We start from the raw sequence: 21,544 nt of genomic DNA, 5'->3' as shown, positions 1-21,544 counted from the left end.
AGAAAATTAGATTTACACATTTTTAATACAAATTATTCACACATTAGACTACAAATTTATAGATATGTAATATATTAAATTTTAACTTCTCACATAAAAGAGATTAATATTTTATTAAAATATTTTGCTAAGAACATATTCTTTTATGTATTTTCCATCTTTTATATATTTTTCGTATCTTTGTTAGACTATGTAAAAAGAGATATCTCTCTGTCTTTTTGAAGTTTTATATCACTGCTGCAGTGAGTTGTTTGAAACTTGGTTGATAGATTCTTTGGATCATGTACATGTTTGCTATATCACCGAAGAAAAGAGATGAGTGCGGAGGAGAGATACACGAATAAGAGAATGAAGAAATTTTACGTTCGCGGATGATTCCCCACAAGCGACATGCTTCGGGGATCAACCATCGCAATATGTATTGGCGAAACGTATAAAAATGCGGCCACGACCAGAGAAATTTCCCAAGGAAATCCACTTTTCCCGAATACAGTTGCTAGAAATCAGATTTTATACCAATACTAGTACACTAGCCTGATCTTTTTGGAAATTGAAAAAATTCAAGGAAATACATCGATCTTAGATAGTAAAAGCCAATGATTTTTCAAGAAAAATCTTCTTTATTTTATCTTATTGGTACTTATATAGAACAAGAACCAATAATCTCATTATTTTTCGAGAAGAAAATTCTTTCTTATAGTACTTTCTTACCTTACTTATGTTATATTGCAAATTGTTCTGTTGCATATAACGTTGTCTTGGAAAGTATAAGATAAAATTATTTGTGACACTATCTGCTAAAGTAAAAAGTACTTGCTTATACTCTGGGAAAAATAAAGACAATAAGCTTGTACGAAAAGCTTGAGAATACGAAGAAACAATATATAAAGAAAATATATATTTTATAAAAAAATAATTTATTTTATCTTTTTTTGCTTTTATCCATCGTAAAACGTGGATCAAATTGTAAAAAAACTTATATGTTTTGTTTTTAAAATGAACTTATAACATGATATCCTAAAAACTAAAATTACTTTTTCTATTTTGGCATATCATATCATTTTCGATGTGTTTCGCATGAAAAATTTCTAGATTGTAGCCAATCAATGACAATATCTCAATCAAACGTTATCTGTTCTACTTGTTACGTGTCACTCACACCACAGAAAAAATATTAGTGAATTATTGCATCCATCTGTTATATAGCAATATCTGTTATATAGTAAAATGTGGGAAAAACGATATTGTTTGGAATATTTTATTTCGGCCGATTCATATGTTTGCGGGAGTAAATATGAACGGTTAGTGAATTTCTGTTCAAAGTTTAATTTAGTTTTAGCGATATTGGACATCAAAATCTAATATCCGATATGTGTGTAGCAAAAACTATCAAAAACTATCAAATTTATTTAAAACTGTAGGTAGTTTTTTTTAGAAAAATTGCATAAAATGCAAAGTTTGATAATAAAAAAATAAATAAGAAATTATTGTAATTTTAACGTAAATCGAAATATTGAATAAAAAATAAAATATTATAAATTTTCTTTTTTTAAGAAAAATGTACATTTCTTATTAATCAAAATAAAACAATCTTTAATTTTTCCTTGTTAAATTTTTATATTTAATTTAAAAAAATATTTTTTGCTTTATTTATTTTGTTGTTATTAATAAAATTTTATGTTCTACGTTTTTGAAGCAAAAAAGTACTAAATAAAATGTACTAAAATAATTTTTGGTTCGTTATTTTAAAACAAATCCAAACAACGATAGCAAAGTCAATATGAGCCTTTGAGCATTGATGTATCAATTGGTCTATCTTTGGCTAGGGAGAATAATTTCTTTCACTTGAAAAAAGTATACCATTACTTATTTATTTAAGACTTGATTTTCTAGTTCTGTTTATTCTAAAACAATTTTGATTAGTTCTGATTATATTCATGCATTTTTAAAAAATTTTAACCATAAGTTTTTATATGTAAATTATTTGTAAAATGTTTTAATTTGCTTAGTCAAGTTTGCTTTTGTTGTTTAACGGCCAGAACTTTGTTTAAATTATCAAGAACTATAGAACTATTAAAAATAAAGCCAGAAATTCTTATTTATAAATTCTCACGAAGTGATACGCCATCTTTATGCAATAAATCTGAAATAAGCCCAAGAATTCATAGTATTCTACAAAGTAATAAAATAACATAAAGACAAATATTATATTTATGTATTTTCATTTAATGAGTAAAAGTCGAAATCTTAGAAATTGTAAAAGTATGGGTCATGACGTCCTATTGGATTAATGTGCAATAAAGTTATCATCGATAAGAATTTAATCTGATAATAATCTAACTCTAATAAGACGCTAATTCTTTTTGCGTTCCAATTTTTCATTCAACAGTGTGTCGGTGAAAGTAATGGCTCTTCGACGAAAATATTTGACATTAAAGGGTCTGCGCGTAAACATTTTGTAATAGGGTATACATAAATACTTCAAGAAAGGAGTGGGTCGAAAAGGGAGCGTACATATTTACATTAGATGATATCTCGACGGGATTCTCATCGAAAGAGAATGCTTTTGTGAATGCGACGGTATATCCCGCCGTCGCACTGACAGTTATGAATGGCCCGGTATTGTAAAGCCGAAGAAATTTCACTTGCTCTCGATCCTGCGTTCTTTTCTCTGCGATCCCACGCGATGGAATCCGGTGAATATTTCTCTTATCGGAAATACGATTGATTCTGGCGTTTATCTCATCTCGCACGCTCTACGATTTTCAAAAATTCCGCTCTTTAACATCCCCGCATTTTTCTGATATTTATTGAATTATTAAAATCTATATTATTCAAGCTATTTCATAATTTGAAAAATTATCATTAAAAATTTCTTTGTTCATAAATAATTTCGCAAATCAAATCTATTAAATATGTATACATATTTCACAAAATATTTCAATAAAAAATCTTATTTATTAATTACAAAATTATGAAGATTGTTAGACGAATAAAAATGATAAAAATTTCTTTTAGAAGAATTTACCATCTAATAAAAAGAGCTAGATGAGATATTACATTCCCTTTTTATCATCGCATTTTAGTGACGAAATTCCATTTCATCTTGCAAGAAACTCCGCAGATTTCAATCTGGAAAGTGTACTCGTCCATAAGAAGCTGATATTTCGTTTAACACGACTAAAAATACGAGTTACCGCAAATTGTAACGTTACATTCTGTTGCATAACCAAAAAGATTGTTATGTTCATGTCTTGAAATAAACGAATATTGTACTCATTAAAATTCGGACAAAAATAATTATTCTCGTTTAGAACATAAATAAAGACTCGTGTGTGTAATATTGCGAGATGCGTTGCAGTCAAGCAAGCCTCGTAATTATCCAGGTACTGTGCACACAGAGACGCACATTTTCGCTAAATACATGCTAGAATCTTGCAAAGCTGGAGAACAGGAAAGACGTCCCAATTAACGTAGATCCAATTAGCGTAAAAAATTCCCCGTGCATTCTGATACAGGTGATAATTTATTTAGACTTGACGCGGTTGCTTTAGCGCACGAAGGCAAGTTACATAATTTCACGAACGAATACAGCTTGCATTATTTCGCAAACGTGCTTGCCTTTTCCACCGCCGAAAGTTACTTGCAGTGACAATGTATACACATATTTGTATTGTGTATCTGTATGTGCACTTTTTTTTAAATGAAAATACATAAATATAATATTTGTCTTTATATTATTTTATTACTTTGTAGAATACTATGAGATTTATTTAGTAGAATTCTTGAGCTTATTTAAGATTTATTGCATAAAGGTGGCGTATCATTTTGTGAGAATTCATATAAATAAGAATTTCTGGCTTTATTTTTAATAGTTCTATATAGTTCTTATAATTATATAATTTAAACAAATAGTTCTAGCCGTTAAATAACTAAAACTTGACTAAGCAATTTAAAACATTTTACAAATAATTTATAAAAGTTTATGGTTACAATTCTTTAAAAATGCATGAATATATTCAGAACTAATCAAACTTGTTTTAAAATAAACAGAACTAGAAAATCAAGTCTTAAATAAATAAGTGATGGATACTTTTTTCAAGTGACAGAAATTATTTAAAAAATATTTTGATATCGTTAATAATAAAAAAATTTTAGAAAATATATGAATATGTTCAGGAACTATACAAGAACCATTTTAGTGTATAAACAGAAATCTCAAAAATTTCAATGAGCGTCTTATTTGGATATATTGATACATGTGTGCCTCATGATCATTTTATTAGATATTATAGAATTATTTTAAAAAAAGCCAGAATTCAATTTTTTATGAATTTCTATTAAGGGATATACCAAGCTTTATATATACTTATTTAAGCAATTCATTTTTAATAAATTATGCAAATATATGTGTATTTTGTTATTAAGCTTTTCTCTTTTTCTCTAAAACTTTTGAAATTGTTTTTGAATAAAGCATGTGAGTATAAATTAACGAGATAAACTCATTTTCAATTCTTTAACTGTGCCCAATTAAATATCTCTGTGATTCTAACTAGATTGAATTTATCTAGACTTAACTAGATATAATTTATATATATACACTGAAAAAAAAAATTTGTTAACTTGACTAAACCTTTCAACTAAATATTATTTTGTTAATTGAACATATAGAAATATTTAAATTAAATATAACATATTAAATTTAACAAAACGTATATTTGACTCAAGTACTAATATATGTTCAATTAACAAAATAATAATTTAGTTGAAAGGTTTAGTCAAGTTAACAAATTTTTTTTTTCAGTGTATTGATTATAATATATTATAGATTGAATTAATATTTAATTTGATTACGTAAAATTTTCATTTACATTCTCATGAACGATCAATTACTGAATTTGGCAAGCATATAAATGAGCTAGCATTGCACTTGAAAACAAGTTTCTTTGAAACTGTGAGTTAAATCTGCTTTTTGCACCTTACGATAATAAAAGGTGAAATAATACACACATACACGCGCACGAAAGATAAAAAATGCAGGGAATATCTCGCTCCACTTGCTTTTTATAAAAATTCCCTTGTGTTATTTTCGCAGAACAAATTTCATTGTACAAATATCATGGTACAATGCAACTATTGAATGATAGACGGGTCCTACCACAAAAATTCTATTTTATTTGAAAGTGGTTGTTAAAAAAGGAAAGAATCGACGAGTTTTATCGCGCATGTATGCTTTTCATTGAGCTTGCTTCGCTGCGCTCGAAATCAATGGTTAATTAATGAAGTGAAATATCGAGAAGCGTTCTCAATATACGTCGAAACTAAATAACTCGCATGTTACTTGTCCGTAATTAGTTGGTAAATTTATCTGATAGCAAGTGGGATCCCCTTGCTTTACAAAACACGATTGTTTACTCGTTAATTCAATTGTGTTATCCATTTTTCAATTCGCTTTGCAGAATCGAGCCGCAGATAAAGAATTCGATTAAGTTAATCTTAAAAAAATGCAGCATTATCTTTCGCGGTGAATTCATATTGAATTCGAAAAATATGCATAAGAAACATCATTTTGCATGTAACGGATGCTCTAAATTTCGATGTGAAATGAAAAATAAAATTTTAGTATCTGTTATTATATTTTATTATATGTTATTCATACTGCTATTTCCAAACTTGGAACTTAAATATGAAAATTTTTCAAACTATTGATTCTGATATAAATGTCTGTGCTATAATTATAAGTCTCTCCATATTTCTTTATAAAACAATAACCATTTCTAAAAGTATATTTAAAAAACGATAGAAATATCGGCTCAAATAAATATGCTTTTTAATCGACTGTGAAATACAAGTCATGCAAAAAAAGGAATAAAGAAAAAAATATAAAATAAATTTTTATTTCTTTAAAAGCCATCTTAAACACGATTCTTCTCGCGATTTACATTTCATTTTATTCTGCTTTTCTCAACACAGAATAATAGAAAATCGTAATGGGGATGATAGAAGAAATGCAAACTTATCACTACATAAGCATAGAATTTACATCAGAGATAGAAGAGAGAGGAGAATTGTATATGTACTTACTTGTGTCTATCATAAAATGCTCATCTTTTTTTACAATGTATCGACAAATCTATTATCAAATTGACTCACCTTTCTCGCTTACATACGATTTCCTTCCTACATTTCATATAAAAGTACATGGAAAAAAGAAAAAAAGATCCGAATCCAATTAAGAAAAGTTCTCACACAAATTGCAAAGTATACAAGTTTTACGCTCAGCTGTTTAATAAAGTTTAATGTATAAAATGAAAGAAATAGAAGTTTAGTCTTTGTTTTTCAAATCACATAGTATAACTAACAGTTATAATAGGGATTAAACAGATGATAATAAATGACAAATATGATAATATGATATTCTTTGTTATTAATTATCAAAGTGTATCGAGGCAACTGCAAAAAGATGTCACAATAAAAATAAAATAAAATAAAATAAATTATAATAAACATGTAAAATAAGTGACCGTGTGAAAAAAAATTCTGCATTTATAATTTTTCGCTCAATTCGCTTAATATTGACCAATAAAATGAGTATTATAATAAAATTAATAGATATAATAGAAATTATTACCATAGTCACATATTTAATAACACATTGTTATACAATTTAAAATCGAGATTCTCTTAATTTTCAATGCAATATTATAATAAAGATACATATTTAATTAAAAATTCAAAATGAAAGAGTGACAATATAAAGATATTTATATAAATAATATTATTTGCGCAGATAATGCGCACTTTTCCAATGAATTGTGCTTTTTATTTATGATAGTTATATCTGGTTTTATTTCGAACTTCTAATTATTATTATGTTAGTTTATTCAATATTTGGATGGTCCTACAATTTCATCAATAATTTATATTTTATTATTCCCAATATAAGAAATATAGTATATTAAAAATGATTAGATATTATATATGATACATTTGCATAAATAAAATGAAAAAAATCTCTGTTATTTTTGATGGATAATTGATGGATACTTTCTATCAAATAATTAACTTTTACATTATGTATAAATCATTGGCTCTATATGTATATACAAATTTCTTTTTTTACTCATGTGTTTAATGTTATAAAAACCTATTAAAAAATATATGAAAAATACTGTTTTATTCGATTTTATTGTTGCTCTATTAATTTCTTGCTATTTTATCATCGGACTATAATTTTGTTCATTTAATCCTTTTCCATCTTTTTCTTCATTTAATCCTATATTTCAATCCTTTTTTATTTTCGATTTTTTACATATATATTTATACGAAAAGCAAGCATGAGCATTTATCAAATAATATGATGCGTAAAACTTCGTGAATGCAATAGCACATTTAATACGATTAAATAACAGTAATTTGAACGTTGTTCTCAATGATTGTTCCACTTACCATCATTTTGAATTTTCGTCGCGATACGAGGTAGATGAAGCTGCTTCGCAATAAACTTTATTCGTAAGATGTCTGTCCATTATGCGAGAAGTTTCGAAAAATATATTCGTACACCCGACTTGATGCGACATCGTAGGAATCAGGTTACATCATCGAAAGTCACGATTGTTTCTGATACATATTAGTTCGTACACTCCGCGACGATCGCCCGTAATGTTTTTCGACACTCCCGACATTTATCCGCACGCGAATTTCACTTCGAACTAATAACGACCGCGACTTTTACCTCCCCCTGTTGCTACGTCATATGACGTCATGTGACGTAATCATCGACTGTGAATCAGGTGATACTTCACTCGATAAAAGCATCGAAATATTTCACTAACCCAACGCGCAAAGATTTCTGCGTCTTGATTAATTAAATGATTAATCGCGATGTATCTGTATCACTGATTTTCCCCCAGTCCTCTACTATTTATCAATATCAATAAATATATAGATATATTTTATCAAACCTTACGCGAAAGAAGTATCGATGCGACACTGCGTACATAGGTTACTTCGACGAACGAGGCGATTATTTATGGTGCAAACTGTTTTGCTCGTCGTATTTCTCGATACTCTTAATGTTTGTACGCGGATTTCACTTTCACGAACGAGAAGAAGAAGAGTACAGGGCAGTTCCGGTTTCGAAACAACGCAAGCTCGCTGTTGACACTTGCTCACACGCGATCTCACTCTCGAGTAATGGCCGCGAAAAAAGCGCCAAGTGCATAGCAACCGCGGTTGTTGATCGAGAAAACGGCGCCAAATGCATAGCAACCCTTACCCCCTATAGTACGTCATCGTGACGTAATCAACTAGCATGTGATCTCGAATGATACTTCACTCGATAAATGCGAAGCGCTTGACCGACCAATCAGCGCGCAAGGAATTCTTCGTCCTGATTGGTTAATCAAATTCGCGACGCCAATTGAGTGTACGTCTTTCCCTACGAGCTTTTATCATTTATAAATATGAACGAAACACATGTTTCGAGTGTAAGGCCCTGCGCACAATAGAAAAAATATTAGGAATAAGAATTATTTTTAAATAATAAAATCGGAAAAACTCTGATATAAAAATACAAATTCGGGCATAAAGGACTCTTAGTAGGTTATAGCTTTTTATATACTCGAATTTGTATTTTTATATCAGAGTTTTTTCGATTTTATTATTTTAAAATAATTCTTATTCCTAATATTTTTTCTATTGTGCGCAGGGCCTTATACGATGTTTTAGGCCCTGCGCATAATAGGAAAAATATTAGGAATAAAATATTAAATATTAGGAATAAGAATTATTTTAAAATAATAAAATCGGAAAAACTCTGATATAAAAATACAAATTCGGATATAAAGGACTCTTACTAGTTTATTAGCCCTTACTATAGTCCTTTATATACTCGAATTTGTATTTTTATATCAGAGTTTTTTCGATTTTATTATTTTAAAATAATTCTTATATCTAATATTTAATATTTGTTCCTAATATTTTCTCTATTGTGCGCAGGGCCTTAGCGAATAGACTACATACGGAAAAAGGCGTCTCTCGATATGACGGAATTATGCTATTTCATATACTACTTGATTCATACTCCATGACGATCGTTCGTAAGTGCGGTCAGGGAGACGCTACAGATGCTACAGATGCTTCGAAGGATGCATTAACCATTAACCAATCAGGATCGAGAATTTTTTAGTTACTAGATTGATCGATCAAACGCTGCGATCTTCCCCAACGACACCATCACTTGTGTTATCACTTCACGTTTCTCGCCTTGTCGTTCCGAAGCTGGGCCGTTCTACATTTTGCTTCTTTTATTGTTATTTGAAAGTTGTCATTTGTGAAAGTGAAATCCGCGGAAACAAACATTGGAGTGTCAAAGAATATGACGAGCCTTCGTCGCGAAGCAGTAAGTATCATAAATAATCGCATCGTTCGTCAAGGTAACCCTAGGTACAGTGTCGCATCGATACTTCTTTTACGTAAGGTTTGATAAAATATATCTACATATTTATTGATATTGATAGATAGTAGAGGACTGGGGGAAAATCAATGATATAGATACATCGCAATTAATCATTTAATTAATCAAGACGCAGAAATCTTTGTACGTTGGGTTAGTGAGATACTTCGAAGCATTTGTCGAGTGAAGTATCGTGCGATTCAAGTCGGTTCATTACGTCACATGACGTAGCACTGAGGGAAGTAAGAAATGTAAGAATCGCGGTTGCTATGCATTTTGGCGCTTATTCTGGAATCAACAGTCGTGGTTGCTATGCATTTCGCGCGTTTTCTGGTGTGTTACGTGGTCGCCATTTTGCCATTACATCGAAGTAAAGCTCGTGTGCGGACAAGTGTCGGGAGAGGGAGAAATAATACGGGCAATCGTCGTGAGTATTAAACAATGTACTATATAAAAAGTAATTGCGTTGTTTGTTAGTCTTAATAGTGTATTGAGTATGAAGACGGCTTTTGTTGTATACATACTATATCGATTTGTTCAACATGTACTTCGTGTCCCTTTAATTGGAAGTTCTGGAAGCTTGCGGAGATATTGGAAAATATAATGAATGATTATCGTAAGATGTACTTATTAGTGGGCGTCGAAAATAATAGCGTCGTTTGTTAATTTAACTCTTACAGAAAATATTTATTTCGTACATTTATATATTTTTGCTCATATAAAGAACATTGCAAATGCAATCAAAATCGGAGTATTATAAAAGTAACACTTAATGAGCGTATTAATTCGACATGATAGTCGCTTAATTACGATATTTAATTTATGTTTGTGCAATATTTTGGTTACCGTAATGTTTATATTTTTCCCTGATAGAAAATTCATGTGACAAATGTTGGGAGTGTCGAATATTGACGGGCAAAATGTTATGTATTTCGCGTTATTTGCATATTCGGAATGTGTCGCAGATAAATAATGTACCGAGAGTTTCGTGAAAAGTAACGATTAATTAACGCACGCAATCGAAATTAATTTCAGATTAATATATATGTATGTGTGACTTTGCAACAAAGGAAGTAATAATAGCCAACAAGATGACTTTGATTTGTATTTTTATGCTCATTTATTTTTAATATTACCGTCTCATTACCATCTCTTTATTAGTGATTATTTATGTTTATGCCCCATAGTATATATATTTTATTGCTCTAGTATATATATATTTAATTGCATTAAGATAATTTCTGATAACGCATATAATATGTTTCAGGAGAAGTCTTGTTTCACATATTTTTTATTAATTCTTTTTGAACGGATATGAAAATAATAAAAAAGAATAAAAAATGATACCAAGTAAATGAGAGCGAGAACATTAGATAACAGAAAAATCAGATTTGCATATAAAAACAGTCCTTATATTAAGCTTTTTAAACAAATAATCATTGTTTTGTAATTTCTAATTAATTTTAAAGCTATTAGAATTTATAATTATATGTGTATATATATATTTACTGTTTAATACTGATTTTTCAAATATTTTAATGTTTTTTACAGATGCTATAAAGTCGTTCAAAGATGCAGTTGATCTACATTGTGGCAGAAGTTATATCGTAGCAGAATTACATTGTGACAGAGCTACAGCGTGGCAGATCTATGGCTTGGTAAATGATAATTTCATTGTTTCGTTATAACAGTAGTGTGTTTACCGCATTTTTGGATTTTGATATAATCAGATAAAATCAGAAAAATCAGATTTGCATATAAAAGCAATCCTTATATTAAGCTTTTTAAACAAATAATCATTCTTTTGTAATTTCTAATTAATTTTAAAGCTATTAGAATTTATAATTATATTTGTATATATATCTTTTTAACCGTTATATAGATTTTTCAAATATTTTAATGTTTTTTACAGATGCTATAAAGTCGTTCAAAGATGCAGTTGATCTACATTGTGGCAGAAGTTACATCGTAGCAAAATTACATTGTGACAGAGCTACAGCGTGGCAGATTTATGGCTTGGTAAATGATAATTTCATTGTTTCTTTATAACAGTAGTGTGTTTACGGCATTTTTGCATTTTGATATGATTAAATAAAATCAGAAAAATCAGATTTGTATATAAAAGCAATCCTTATATTAAGCTTTTTAAACAAATAATCATTGTTTTGTAATTTCTAATTAATTTTAAAGCTATTAGAATTTATAATTATATGTGTAAATATATATATTTACTGTTTAATACCGATTTTTCAAATATTTTAATGTTTTTTACAGATGCTATAAAGTTGTTCGAAGATGCAGTTGATCTACACTGTGGCAGAAGTTACATCGGAGCAGAATTACATCGTGGTAGAGCTACAGCGTGGCAGATCTATGGCTTGGTAAGTGATAATTTCATTGTTTTTTTATAACAGTAGTTGTGTGATTAACGGCACTTTGCATTTGATATAAATAGTGCTCAGTAAATTATTATGTAGATTTTTTATCCTATAATATTTATGTTTTGTTTACAAATTATTTGTTTGTGAGATTCCACGAAGCTTTGTGGAAAAGGTATTTTATTAATATCGTTTATATTAATATTCTATTATATAAATGTTACGACGAGAGAGTTATTGAAAATTATTAATGCGCAATAAAAAAAATTATGCGCATGATTTTTTTAAAATTAAATTTTAATTCGACCTCTTTATCAAAATATTTTAATATTATTAAACGCTATGTATGTACATTTATTCGAGAATTGTGGAACATTTTAGTTTCCACAAAACTCTTACACATTTTTTATACAAATTATATTTAAATAATTCACCTATTAAATATTAAAAACACTTGCTAATGACATTTTCTGATAATCTGGGCAATATTGAAGAGTTATATATAAAGGCATTGCGTACCATTTATTCGATACTACGATTCAGCATCATTATTGGAAAATTCGAAACCAACAAATTGCTGATAATCGTTGGTTTTCATGTCTGCGCACTATTTCGACGTTAACTTTGTTAACTTCGGGACAAAAGCGGCTACAGTTGTGATTCGGCGTATATAACGGCGTATTATGGTTATCGCTAATTAGCTCGTACGGTATATTACACGCGGCAGAGACGGAAATTTTATTTTAACGTGATTGTGTGCATCGGGCGGGCGTTGCCGGGCGTGATTCATGCGCCAGAGCGAAAATAATTTGTGGGTATAGTGCGATTGCGATTGTAATTGCTTGCGCGTATCCTCGGCATATGAAGTCATACGTTTTGAATGTCCCCATAAAGCAGTTATATTAAATTGAGAGGAATTGCGGGCTATACTTTTCTCTCTTTCTCTCTCTTTCTCGATCGGGGGCGTCCTGGAATTCATCCGGCGCTCGTCGAGATTCGTCTCGCGCAGTTTTTCGCATGCTCTTTACACGCGGCCGCGTTCTTTCAATTTGCTATCGGAAATTCTGCAAATTCGTCGCAAATTTGGACGCACGCCAAAAATATTCAGGTTTTCCATCGACATCGATATAACTATCAACGATAACGAACGTTTATGCGCCACCGGTCGACGTCAAGTTATAACGACGTGATCGTTTTTTCTAATGAAAAGTTTTTGAAACGTTTTGCGCAAATTTGCATTTACGAAATTTCCGTGGAAATGAAACTGGAAATTAAACGATCTAGGAAATATTAGAGCAGGATAATTAATTCCTCTCTAATGTTTCACACAATAAAATAATATTCGCAATTTTATAAAATATGAGAAGTACAATCGCATTAATAAATCTTAGGGGAAAAAAAACAACAGATTATTATCATAATTATGTTAACGGACTCTATTTAATCATTTTAAAATTAAAATTTATGCGATAAGAATAATTGTAATAATTTTACTTTAATTATTTATCTGCATCCAACGATATTTTTAATTGATTCTTGGATGCCTTTCTAATGAACTTAAACAAAATCCGAATATTCAGCTTTTATTCCACTTGTGCTCTTTCTATACATTTTATTTTCTACAATTTCTTTCTCGAATAATTGCTATATTAATTGCTGTAATTATTATATTTAATGACTTTTGTCTTTTTAATTGCAACGGGTTCTATATTGTATTGAGTACGCAGTATAGAGTTTTTGATTTATAAAGAGCCATTAAAATGCCTTTAGCCGTTTATTATTAAAATGTTCGCTGATTTTGCTTCTTTTTTTTTTTTTTATTCGATACGGATGAGTGAAAGGCAACATTTATACGAATTTACCCCGAAACCCGTCGTGCGAGCGGTAAAAGCTGCGAATATTATTCTCTACTCGTTTATCTTGCGGACCGCAGCAAAACCTCCATGAGATGCAGCCGCTCTTCTCGCGTTCTCTTTCTCTTGCTTGCCACCGTAAATGCGTGAAACGCCGCTTTTGTTGATCCGTCTGCAAAGAAACGAGCCCACGGCGCGTTGCGGATTAAAGCGCGGAAACGCTATTCTGACATCTTTCTTGACTCCGCTTTGTCCTGTGTGGCACTGCGGCAGGAGCTTTGCGTGCTTTCATGCGAATCCTGAGAGAGAAAGAGAGAGAAAGAGAAAGAAATAAAGTGAAGGGCGAAGGGAATGAAGAGACAGAGAAAGAGGAGAGAGGAGCAGAACCTAGACATCTCGGGAAGCAGTTTAAAAGGACACAACGCGTTCGCCCCGCGTAATGAGGAGTGCCGTGCAAACTCTGACGAGAAATCGTTAGCGCTATTCTCGTTAGAACGGTTAAACTCGTAATGCAATTATTCCAGTTATGTACAAGATCTTGCTCGTTCGCAGTTCACATCGGCTATGTTAACTCGCGCGCTGTCGTGTACGAAATCGAGCAACGTTCTTGTTGTGGTACGTCGCGCATTCGCGAATGAATGTCTTTGGGGATTCGCGTTGGTGAGACACTTTTAAAAGTGTACAAGCTGCTTGCTAAAATAAATCGCAGCGAATTATGCATACACGATGACGACAAATATATTAAAAATTAAAATAAGATACTCTGAGATGGGATTATAAAATATGTATATTAGCAAATAATTTTTTAATATACAATTTTACATGCAAGAAAAAATATATTATTCTTCTTTTTGTTTTTATTCTTTCTTTAACTACATATTTCTCCATTGCATTTAATGAGACAGAAATGTATATTTCTAAGAAAATTCGCGATTTATAATGAATTAGTACGGACTAAGCTAAAAGGATGAAAAACGTGTTTCTGCAAGGATTACCTAGCGCTAATGGAAATTGGGGAGATTATGAGGACGCGCGAAGGACACCTTAAATATGTCCTCGTAGCTGCCATGACGGAAAATTTGTGTCGCGTTGCTCCCGCGATGCCGTCGTAACAGCCTCACCGACACTCTCGTGCGATTGCATGTGTGCAGACACGCGCGTGAATGTGTGTAGTCGGTTGTCTTAAGGTACAAACCCCGAAATTTATTGCCACTAAACACGACACCCCGAAAACCCGCCTCACTGTGCCTGCTCGCGAAATTGGGCGAGGATCCCCTAATACGTATCGTCGGGATCTTTGCGATATAGATCGCTCTTTATTCGTACGTGTGCATGTTTTAATTAATACAAATGTCATGAGAATTATCCGACATAATCGCGGCTATAAAGAGCTAGTCTAATTCAATTATATTTGTCTTTTCAATTATATATATTTATAAGTACAAAATATATATTAATTTTTTAATTATAAAAATTAAAATTAAATCTTTATTCAATTTTCTACCAGTGTATTCGCTTTTTGTACATTTATATGTATTTAATACGATTTGAATTCAAAATTCTCATTATGATGGAGGTAAGATTAATCCTTGATTCAAAATTCTCAATTTTTTATTCAATTTGTCATTGATTATGATGTTTAATATAATATATTTTTATTTCCCATCTCTTTTTTTGTAAAAATATATATTTTAAAAATTAATATAAAAATAGAATTTGATAGTATTAGAAGATGTAGAGTTATAGCATTTGAAAATGAATATAGTTTATAGATTTAAATGGAACAACAAGATTAAGGGTGTACATTATACCTTGTAATGAATGATACGTGATGAATCATATCTTATGAAGGTAAATGAGTAGAAGTCTCATTCATTCAGTTGCTACGTTGTAAGTATTGTAAATATTTAACTCGATACTTCATTAACAAGCTATCTAATATTGAACATTGAGGTTGGCAAATAGGGTCGACAAAGGGTTAGCAAATAGGAGTCTCATACTGAAGTTACCCACTAAAGTAAAGTTAACTCCAATTTTCTCCAATAATAGGATGTTGCTGCTCATATATGTTTTGCTTCTCACTACTTAACTGATCACTGATCACATTAAACTCTCTTCTTTGAAATATATAGATAATTTAATTTGTAGATAATTTAATTAATAAACTTGAAAAATCTCTTAAGAAAAAAATTTGATGAGAATTATATTCTTCAAATTTTAATTTCTAACATTAATTATATTCGGCCGAGCCGAAATTCAGCCGCGATTTACGGTGAATCAAGATTAAATAATTTTATAACTATTAATACATGCAAATTTTCAGCAAACGAAACAACTATTGTTTCTCTTAGTTTATGCCGCAGCGTGTTTTCGCTCCGTAAACCCGAGACATCTTGTATACACTTGACAGTTATGTATTATTTCCCGCTTTTGTGCGAATTCACTGCTCGGTGCGCAAACGCCAGACGGGAATCATCGGTATATGTACACATCCATAATAATGTTGATGAGTATAAAGGCTGCGGAACGCGAACAATGAAATCGCTGTGGATTGCTCGAACGAGCAGCTCCCGCGACGTAGGTCCGGTAATATTTAATGATAAAGCGATGGAGGTGAAATGAAGTGAACTATCTAAGGTATTCACAATACGTCCCGCGCACCTACAACTGCAATGAATTATGATCTCGTGGCGGTGTGCGGGCCAATAGCTCTCATCGCTCTCGCGAGACTATTCTTTATGTTTTTGTTGGTTTTCTATGCGTGCGTTTATCGCGCGAAATTGCGCCTAATTGTAGAATTTTTTTGGATTTTTTTATATCATGGAATTAAAACTGTGCCGACGAGAACTGCGGATTACCTGTGCCAGCAAATTTTTATTATCTGCGCTGCACTATGCAAATGGACGTGTAAAATGACTAATTAAAGGGACTTTACTATGCATGAATCTTCGTTTTTTAACGCGTGAGATAACAGAATAATCACGATACCCCACTATTTATTTCAGTTACAGTTCTCTCATTTGCTCTTTATACAATCGGTTAAAAACTTATAACATGAATAAATTAATAAGCAAAGTAATGAATATCTGAGATGCATCATAATCACCTAAGTCTTCTAAAGTGTCAATTTTGGACTTTTGATAGATATATTTATTAGCTAAAAATTTATATTTTTCCTAAAATGATAGAGACATATAGTATATCACATATCATATATCAATAAAGTCAGTTTCTTCTAATTGTAATTTTTTATATTTTGAATCAAAATATATATGCTAATAATAGTTAATTAAATTATCTTTGTGAATCTTATTATATATTCGTTAAAGAGAGCACACGAAACTATGGAGACGACTGCAATTGAGTACCACGCATTATCCGGGGATTTTTTCGTGTCACTAATATAAATTCCTCTTATACTTGTTTTCGCGTGTGTGTGAAGCTGGCGTCTGATTTTGTGGAAACTCATAAATAATTAAGAGTTATTGCTTTATTGTCAATAATTCTAGAGTTCTTGATAGTTTAAAGTTTAAACAAATAGTTCTGGCCATTAAAACAATGAAAATGCCTTGGGACAAATTGAGACGCCAACTTCACACAGCGTTTTACTTTGTCTTACGGCATTTTCTTTATCAGTAATTATCAGGATTTAAAAAAATTATAGTTCTACATGAGTTCTAAAAAGAGTTCTGCCTTCTAAAAGCAAAAAAAAAAAAAAATATTAATTAAGCTAAAATAAAGACAACCGAATATCTATATCTATAGATATTGAGATGAGACGCCAGTCGATTTTCGAGAACTATATTTATTCTGCTATCTTATATCTTTCCGTACAAATCTCCTTCGAGTTTTAATTAGTTATTAGAACGACACAAACGCCATTCCTCGATTTTATATAAATAAGAGAATAATATTTTTATATAAAGTTTTATATAAACTTGTTTAAACTACCTTATCTGCGATTAATATTTTTTGACAGAATAAATTAATTATTTGCTAAATAATAATGTTACAAATAATATGTTATAATACTTTAAACTAAACTCGATTAATATTTTTGGCAGTTATCAGCTGATTTCTGTCAAAAAATATTAATCGCAGATAAGGTATTATAACATATAATTTACAACATATTAATATTTTATTTTATACAACATATTATTATTTCAAAATTTAATTATTAAATTTTCGCTTTATTAATATTTTTTAATAAAAATCAGTTGATAATGGTCAAAAATATTAATCGAGTTTGCAGTATTATAACTTCGATTATAACATATTATTATTTTAAAACATATTACTATTTTAATATTTTTAACATATGATTTTAAAATTTAATTAGCAAATTAATGCTCTATTAATAATTTTTGGCAGATATCAGCTGATTAAAAAAGCGTTAATTTGCTAATTAAATTTTAAAATAATATGTTTTAAAAATTAAACTATAGTAATATGTTTTAAATAATATGTGTTACAATTCTTTTAACTCAATTAATATTTTTAACAGTTATCAGCTGATTTCTGTCAAAAAATATTCGAGTTTAAAGTATTATAATATTTGCAACATTAATTTTAATTTCTATAACATATTTCTATTTCAAAATTTAATTAGCAAATTAACGTTTTAATGAGCTGATTTCGAATATTTTTTAATATTGCAGATGTCAAGTCGCGGTTGCTTTCTGAGATAAGTGTCGCAGGTACCTTCGAACATCGCGTGCGTGATGAGTCGGGATCTATAATAGCGACGAACGAACGTCTCGATCTACTCATTGGATTACGCGGTCGGGCATCCGCGATTATTTAAAATCGGCGTTCGTCGCTTCGCGAGTTCGAGTGTTTGTCGTGAGACGTTTCTCCAAACACATATTTCGCGTAATTTATGATAAATGTCGCGGGTATTTGTCGCGTGTGATGAGTCGGGAGTGTCGAATCTAGCGACGAACGCACGTCTCGATCTACCCATTGGATTACGCGGTCGGGCATCCGCGATTATTTAAAATCGGCGTTCGTCGCTTCGCGAGTTCGAGTGTTTGTCGTGAGACGTTTCTCCAAACACATATTTCGCGTAATTTATGATAAATGTCGCGGGTATTTGCCGCGTGTGATGAGTCGAGAGTGTCGAATCTAGCGACGAACGCACGTCTCGATCTACCCATTGGATTACGCGGTCGGGCATCCGCGATTATTTAAAATCGGCGTTCGTCGCTTCGCGAGTTCGAGTGTTTGTCGTGAGACGTTTCTCCAAACACGTATTTCGCGTAATTTATGATAAATGTCGCGGGTATTTGTCGCGTGTGATGAGTCGGGAGTGTCGAATCTAGCGACGAACGCACGTCTCGATCTACCCATTGGATTACGCGGTCGGGCATCCGCGATTATTTAAAATCGGCGTTCGTCGCTTCGCGAGTTCGAGTGTTTGTCGTGAGACGTTTCTCCAAACACGTATTTCGTTATCTTTCAACATCGCAATATTTATTATTATTCGTGTTTTCGCGAGTGTCGCGAGTGCTACCATGGACCAAGAGAGGAGGAGGAGGCCCAGGGAGGCATCGGGCGACAGCGGGGCAACTGCGAGGTATATATAATAAAAATATTTTTATTTAACTGCATTGTTTATGAGATATTCGATCGTTTTATATATATATGTATGCATGTATGTATGCATGTATGTATGCATGTATGTATGCATGTATGTATGCATGTATGTATGCATGTATGTATGCATGTATGTATGTATACATACACACACAGACAGACACACACACACACACACACACACACACATGTATATACATAATTTGAATATTTTGTTTTCAGATCAATGTGCTGTGTCTGTGTACTACTCTACATATCGGTGAGTGAGAAATTTTATTTTATCACATTTCTCTATAGCGGTAATGAGGGTGTGTGAAGCTGGCGTCTTATTTCGTGGAAACTCATAAATAATTAAGAGGTCTGGCTTTATTTTCAATAGTTCTAAAGTTCTTGATAGTTTAAACAAATAGTTCTGACCATTAAAGCAACGAAAATGTCTTGGGACAAACTGAGACGCCTTTACGCAGCGTCTCACTTTGTTTTAAGGAATTTTTGTTGCTTTAATGGCCAGAACTATTTGTTTAAACTCTATCAAGAACTCTAGAATTATTGAAAATAAGACCAGAATTCTTAATTATTTATGAGTTTCTACGAAATCAGATGCCAGCTTCACATACACTGCTTTTTCGCACACGTCATATTTGATTTGAAGTCGATATAGGTCAATTGTTAATTTTTTCTATTTTGTCATCCAATATTTTTCGAAATAAAAGATGATACGGAATCCGAGATCCAATCACCATTTGCGAGTGTCAATAAATTTCCGACTCGGTGCGGGATTATCGTAATACATGTTATCTAGAGCTGCTCCGAGAGCTGCTCATTGAAAACAAAATATATAAACTCTTCGATATCTTTTTTATAAAAAATGGTAAAATTTGCGTACAGAGAGAAAAAAATGAGTTTTTTAATTTATAACAATTTCTTTCTATGGGAATGTTAATAATTATTAATTATATATTATTGGATTTTATTGTTTTATTTATAAGTTAATTATATAATTTGTTTTGTTTTGAGACTAAGTAAAAAAAATATTTTAGGTATATATATTTTTAAAACTAGGGGGGTCAAATATATAATCCTGCATTTGTAAGAGACACTTATTTTCGTAAAGTATGCGTAAAATGCAAATGTATTATGATAAAGAACAAAAATCAAATATTTATTCTATAATTTTTTAATATTCTATTAAAGACAAAATTATTTATTGGACTTTTTTATGTTATGAAATGGCTATATTGAACATTAAAAAGGTGAGTCTCCATATATAAGCATGATATATTTCTTATTGCTTAGTATATCGACTGTTTTATGGCTTTAATAAATATTATTGTTTACATATATGTGTTATGAATGTACGCGCGTGTATACCTACTATGATAAAAAAGGTAGACGTCATAAATTTTGGGTTCTACATCAAACTATTAAAAAAAGATCCGGATATATATGTAGTTGAAAATGATTAGTTTTTGAATTATATTAAGGTTTTATTACATAGTTTATTATACATACATTTATTTTTTATTATTTAAATAAATAATATTAGTTAAAAATTAAAAGTATTATTTAATTAAAAAATAAAAATTAAAAATATTATTTAGATAAAAACTTGTTAAAAATTTATGATAATTATTAATATTTTTAAATTTATGATAAAAATCCTTTTCTCAAACTCATATTTTTTAATGTATTATTTTATATTGATATATATATATTATATATTATTTATTTATTACTAATCATTTTTAACTACATATATATGTCCGAATCTTTTTTTAATAGTTTGATGTAGAGAACCCAAAATTTATGACGTCTACCTTTTTTATCATAGTATCACACTCTTGAAAAAGAAATGAGATATTTATAAATATTTATTTTTAATTGTTTTTTTTATTTTTAACTTTTTTGACAAACATTGGTCTCTTTCCTATCTGCTATTATGATTACATTTTACCTGCGCCATTTTATGTTCGCAAATTGCAACGAATCTAGTTAAACAGCGCACACTTTGCACTGACGCAAAAAACAAGAGATAAAAAAAACAAAATCTAGTTAACATATCTACTCGCGTGGCGCCCCATCGTTAAATTCGCCCGACGGGCTGCGACGAGACTGTTATCCGTTTGTTTGCTTTCTATTTACGGGCGTCGCCTCGCGAAATTAAGAGAAATCGTTTGGCTGAGAGCGTGCGTATACAGAATGTTTCGTAGTTTCCTGGTAGGGAATGTCAGTTCCACTTTTCGTTTTCTGGTTCGTAA

The 21,544-nt window shown here is 30.7% G+C and overlaps 2 protein-coding genes across 2 annotated transcripts in view; one reads left to right on the top strand and one right to left on the bottom strand.

Moving 5' to 3' along the window:
- Positions 1 to 21,544, bottom strand: part of Dpr1 (defective proboscis extension response 1) — a 322,483-nt gene that overhangs the window by 155,230 nt on the left and 145,709 nt on the right. The gene's annotated exons all lie outside the window — the stretch shown is intronic.
- The window catches only part of LOC145934932 (uncharacterized), a 469,524-nt gene continuing 457,238 nt past the window's right edge, over positions 9,259 to 21,544 (top strand). Inside the window, exons 1-6 of the mRNA XM_083035847.1 lie at positions 9,259 to 9,403; positions 11,009 to 11,115; positions 11,370 to 11,476; positions 11,732 to 11,838; positions 18,350 to 19,266; positions 19,509 to 19,545. The gene's annotated coding sequence lies outside the window, so the exon portion shown is untranslated. The remainder of the gene's footprint in view (positions 9,404 to 11,008; positions 11,116 to 11,369; positions 11,477 to 11,731; positions 11,839 to 18,349; positions 19,267 to 19,508; positions 19,546 to 21,544) is intronic.

Source organism: Prenolepis imparis, unplaced genomic scaffold, assembly GCF_030444845.1.
Source record: "Prenolepis imparis isolate NDT839.2.m4 unplaced genomic scaffold, iyPreImpa1.0 SCAF_4, whole genome shotgun sequence".
Taxonomy (NCBI): domain Eukaryota; kingdom Metazoa; phylum Arthropoda; class Insecta; order Hymenoptera; family Formicidae; genus Prenolepis; species Prenolepis imparis.
This window is presented reverse-complemented; position numbering and strand designations above follow the sequence as displayed.